The sequence below is a fragment of the Elephas maximus genome, chromosome 20, assembly GCF_024166365.1.
Source record: "Elephas maximus indicus isolate mEleMax1 chromosome 20, mEleMax1 primary haplotype, whole genome shotgun sequence".
Lineage (NCBI taxonomy): Eukaryota > Metazoa > Chordata > Mammalia > Proboscidea > Elephantidae > Elephas > Elephas maximus.
The window spans coordinates 72216827-72222901 of NC_064838.1; positions in this window are offsets into that span (position 1 = coordinate 72216827).

Genomic DNA, 6075 nt, shown 5'->3' on the forward strand with positions numbered 1-6075 from the left:
CCACAGGGCCTCCACATACTGTCTCCAGACTCGGGTTTTAGAAGAGGTAGGGTGTGTAAGGGGCCGTGGTGCCACGATGGTTAAGCACTGGGCTTCTAGCCAAAAGGTCAATCGTTGGAACCCACTAGCAACTCTGTGGGAGAAAGATGTGAGTCTGCTTACTTAAAGATTTACAGCCTGGGAAATCCTATGGGGCAGTTCTACCCTGTCCTGCTCCTTTTTGATTGTTTGCTTGATATATTTTTTTCCATCCTTTGAGTTTTAGTTTGTGTCTCTAAGTCTAAGGTGTGTCTCTTGTAGGTAGCATCTAGACAGATCCTGTTTTTTAATCCATTCTGCCACTCTCTGTCTCTTTATTGCTGCATTTAGTCCATTTATATTCAGGGTTATTGTGGATAGGTATGAATTTAGTGCTATCATTTTGATGTCTTTTTTGGTGTGTTGTTGACAGTTTCTTTCTCCCACTTAATTTTATGTGCTGAGTAGATTATCTTTATATATTGTCCTTTCCTCATATTTGTTGTCAATTTTGTTTCTGCTGAGTGTCTATTTTTCCCTCGTATTTTATTTCGATGTGTAGGATAGTTTGTCTCCTATGTGGTTACCTTATTGTTTACCCCTATTTTTCAAAATTTAAACCAAACTTTTATTTCTTTGTATCACCGTATCTTCGTCTCCATATGGAAGGTATATGATTACATTTCTTAGTCCCTCTTTAGTATTTTAATGTCGTCTTCTTTTATATAATAATATTGCTATTACCCTGTTTTGAGCTTTTTTTTTTTTTTTTTTTTGAATAATCTGGCTTTGTTTTCTTGGATTACCCTGTCTGGGTTGACTTCTGGTTGCTCTGCAGGTGTTCTAGTCTTGGGTTGATACCTGATATTACTGATTTTCTAACCAAAGAACTCACTTCAGTATTTCTTGTAGTTTTGGTTTGTTTTTTAAAAAAATCCCTAAACTTGTGTTTATCTGGAAATGTCGCAATTTCACCTTCATATTAAAGAGACAGTTTTGCTGGATATATGATTCCTGGCTGGGAATTCTTCTCCTTCAATTTTTTAAACATGTCATCCCATTGCCTTCTTGCCTGCATGGTTTTTGCCGAGTAGTCTGAGCTTATTCTTACTGGCTTTCCTTTGTAGGTGACTTTTCGTTTATCCCTCGCTGCTCTTAAAATTCTTTATCTTTGGTTTTGGCAACTTTGATTATAACATGTCTTGGTGACTTTCTTCTAAGATCTACCTTATGTGGAGTTCGATGAGCACCTTGGATAGATATCTTCTCATCTTTCACGATATCGGGGAAGTTTTCTGCTAAAAAATCTTCAATAATTCTCTCCGTATTTCCTGTTATCCTTCCCTGTTCTGGTTCTCCAATCACTTGTAGGTTATTTCTCTTGATAGAGTCCCCCATGAGTCTTAAGGTTTCTTCATTTTTTTTTAATTCTCTTATCTGATTTTTCTTCAAATATATTAGTGCCAAGTGATTTATCTTCGAGTTCAAAAATTCTAGCTTCTACTTGCTCCATTCTGCTCCTCTAACTTTCTATTGAGTTGTCTGCTTCTGTAATTCTATTGTTAATCTTTGGAATTTCTGATTCCTGTCTATGGATTTTTCCAGCTTATTAAACTTTTCATTATGGTCCTGAATAATCTTTCTAGTTTCTTAAGCTGTTTTATCTGTGTGTTCCTTGGCTTGTTCTGCGTATTGCCTCATTTCCTTCCTGATGTCTTCAAGGGTTCTATATATGAAAGTTTTGTATTCTGGCTCTGGTAATTCCAGGAATGCACTTTCATCTAGAAGATCCCTGGATCTTTGTTTTGAGAGCTTTATGAGGTGATCATGGTCTGTTTCTTTATGTGTCTTGATATTGACTGTTGTCTCTGAGCCATCTATAAGTTATCATATTAATTAATGCTTGCTTACTGTGTCATAGCTTCTTGCTTTGTTTTGTTTTGGTATACCCCTATGAGTTGCTTGAGTGAGCTAGCTTGATTATTTTCACCTTTGGAGCTCTGATATCCTGTTCCCAGATGTCTAGAGCTGTTATCCAGTGTATCAGTCTAGGAGTCCATTCATTTTTATTGTATGAATTCAGCTCAGGTGTCCAGGTAGCTGATCATCAAGTGTGTGGTACAGGCTCTGTCCTACAGTCTTAGAGGGGCAGGGGATATTGGCGTATATACCGGTATCTGATTGCAGCAGGGGGTCACACTCTGAACAAAGCAGAGAGCTGAGAACCAACCCCCGAGGGTCTCTGAGGAAAGCGCGTCTCTGTTCCCTAGAGCGTGCAGGTAGGTGGGTTCTGCAGATGGACCATGGGCATCCAATGTTTTTGGTTGTAAGGACTGGGAGGTACCAGTAATCTTTAGACCCCTGTCGCAGGTGACTGGGTGACCTGAGTGGAGCTACTGTCCTTAGGTCCCTGATGTGGGTAGGTGAGGACCTTGTTTAATAGGCAAAGCAATGTCAAACATCAAACGCCCACCTCTCCACCACACAGCTAAAACAGTTGGATTCTTCCAACAAGGGCCTATTTCTCCAAAATAGGCCCACACAGGTCCATACAGAAGGGAAGGATGGTGAAAGCCCATGGATGGTTTATGCCTGGACAGGAGCCGCTTCTGTCCCGAGCTCCCCTGGTTAGTGGAGCTAGCAAATTATCTTTTCCCCCAGTTGCAAATTTTTTCCTTCCATAAGGCCAGGAGGATGGCTCTAGGTGCTCAACAGGGCCTATCTCAGGCCCAGGGAATTCAGCTGCTGAAGCCGGCTTGGGGTTGAAGGGGGGACGTGGTAAAATATATGCAAGTACTTAGCTTCTGCCGAGAGCACCGTTCTTTTCAGGTTCTGGAGGTGTTAGTAGGCTGTGTGGCTGACTGTTTCTCCCTGAGGAAACTGTGGCTGAATGTTGGTACCAGTCCTCAGCCACCACCGCTCCGGGAATGGTGCCTGAGTGCTCCCCGTGATTCAGGTTTGGTAACTCCTCTCCGCTTCTGAACGGTCTCTTCCTTCCCCCTCCCCTCGGTTCGCTGTCTAAGCTTGCCGTTGAAGCTCAGGGCTCCCAGCTTGTCACAAATATACTCGTTTCACTTGTTTTTTGGGGTCTTTGTTGTAAACAGGGCTTGCCGGAAGCATATGTCTATTCTGCCACCTTGTCTCTGCCTCCCGTTGTTACTGTTTTGAGTATTTTTTAATCTTGATTTCCCTGTCTGGGGTAACTTCTTATTGTTCTGCCCACTGTTCTAGTTTTGGATCGATACCTGATATTATTGATTTTCTAACTAAAGAACTCCCTTTAGTATTTCTTTTAGTGTTGGTTTGGTTTTTACGAATTCCCTAAATTTCTGTTTATCTGGAAATGTCCTAATTTCACCTTCCTATTTGAGATATGATTTTGCTGGATATATGATTTTTGGCTAGCAATTTTTTTCCTTCAATTTTTTATATAAGTGATCCCATTGCCTTCTTCCCTCCATGGTTTCTGCCAAGTAGTCCAATCTCATTGTTACTGACCCTCCTTTGTAGGTGACTTTTCATTCATCCCTAGCTGCTCTTAAAATTCTCTCTTTATCTTTGGTTTTGGTTTTGGCTGTTAAAATTATCTCTTTATCTTTCTTTTGAGATCTACATTATGTGGAGTTCAACGTGCATCTTGGATAGATATCTTCTCATCTTTCACGATATCAGCGAAGTTTTCTGCCAACAAATCTTCAACAATTCTCTCTGTATTTTCTGTTATCCCTCCCTGTTCTGGTACTCCAATCACTCGTAGGTTATTTCTCTTGATAGAGTCCCACATGATTCATAGGATTTCTTCATTTTTTAAATTCTTTATCTAATTTGTCTTCAAATATATTGATTCCAAGTGCTTTATCTTCTGTCTCACCAATTCTGCCTTCCACTTGCTCAATTCTGCTCCTCTGACTTTCTATTGAGTAGTCTACTTCTGTAATTTTATTGTTAGTCTTCTGAATTTTGGACTGAAGTCTCTCTATGGTTCCTTGCAGTGTATTAATTTTTTCATTATGTTCTTGAATAACCTTTTTAATTTCTTCAACTGCTTTATCTGTGTGTTCCTTGGCTTTTCTGCATATTGCCTGATCTCCTTCCTGATCTCGTTCCTGTTGTCTTGAAGCATTCTGTATGTTAATCTTTTGTATTCTGCATCCAGTAATTCCAGGAAGGCACCTTCATCCAGAATATCAGTTGATTCTTTGTTTTGAGAGCTTGTTGAAGCGATCATCATCTACTTCTTTATGTGATTTGATATTGACTGTTGTCTCTGTGCCCTCTGTAAGTATTGTATTAGTTCATTTTATGTTTGCTTACTATATCCTAGCTTCTCGCTTTGTTTTGTTTTGATATATCCATATAGGTTGCATGAGTGAGCTAGCTTGATTATTTCCACCTTTGAAGCTCTAACATCATGTCACCAGATGGGTAGAGCTGTTACCAGGTATATAAGCCTAGGTAGGAGTCCATTCACTTTTCCTGTATGAATTCATCTCAGGTGTCCAGGTAGTTGGTCATCAAGTGTGTAGTACAGGCTCTGTCCTACAGTCTTAGAGGGGCAGGGGTGATTGGTGTAGGTACCAGTATCTTGTTGCAGCAGGGGGTCATGTTCTGAACAATGCAGGGGGCTGACATCCATCCCCTGAGTGTCTGTGAGGAAAGAGCATCCATATTCACTTGAGCGCACAGTGGGATGGGTCCTGCAGATGGACCTTGGCCACCCAATCCTTTTGGTTTTAAGGACTGGGAGGTACCAGTTATCCTTCAACCTCTGTTACGGTTGACTGGGTGACCTGAGTGGAACCACCAGTCCTTAGGTCCCTGATGTGGGTAGGTGAGGACCCTGTTTAATAGACAAAGCAATGTCAAACATCAAACGCCCACTTCTCCACTGCACAGCTGAAACAGTTGCAGTTTGCCCACAAGGTCCTATTCTCCTGAAATAGGCCACACATGTCCATGGAGGGGGAAAGGTATTAAAAATCCACGGATCATTTATGCCTGGACAGGAGCTGCATCTGTCCTGAGCTCCACAGGTTAGTGGAGCTGGCAGATTATCTTTTCCTTAGCTGTGAGTTTATTCCTTCTCCAAGGCCAGGAGAGTGGATCAGGACACACAACAGGACCTATCTCAGGCCCAGGGAAATCGGCAGGCACTGAAGCTGGCTTGTAGGCTGGGGGTGTGGTAAAATATATGCAAGTACTTAGCTTTTGCGAAAGCACCGCTCTTCTCTGGTTCTGGAGGTGTCAGTAGGCTGTGTGGCTGACTGTTTCTCCCTGAGGATACTGCGGCCAAACACTACCATCAGCCCACTGCAGCTTGAGGATTCCTAGAGATTCAAGTTCAGCAACCCCTGTCCACTTCTGGACCATCTCTCCCTCCCCCTGCCACTCAGTCCATTTTCTAACTTTGCCTTTGATGGTCAGGGCTTTTAGCTTGTCATAAACGCAATCGTTTCACTCGTTTTTTTTGGGGGGGGGGTCTTTGTTGTAAGAGGGTTTGCTGGAAGCGCCTGACTACTCTTACATCTTGGCCCCACCTCCAAGAATATTTTTCTTAAATGGCTGATCATCATCATACCTTCACCAAGGTTGAAGCCTTATCTAGTAAAACCAGGAAGGCCAGTAACACAGTTACTATTTAATACTGTTCAAAATTTTGGCCAATTCAATTGAAAAGGAGAAGAAATCAATAATCTTAGTTAGAAGCAGAGAAAAAGTATGTCAATATTGTCAAGAAATAATATAAAATTATTACTCTTGACAGGTGCAATAAACCATATAACAAACCACAAGGCTATATTATAAAAAAAAATCTCAAATATGCCATGTACTTCCTTCTTGCCAAGCCATCTTCTCAATGCTTCACACTTTATTATCTCATTTAATCCTCACAAGAACCCTGTTGTTGTTGTTAGGTGCCGTTGAGGCAATTGTAATTCATAGCAACCCTGTGAACAACAGAACAAAAGACTGCCAGGTCCTGCACCATCCTCACAATTGTTGCTATGCTTGAGCCCATTGTTTCAGGCATCGTGTCAATCCATCTCATTGAGGGTC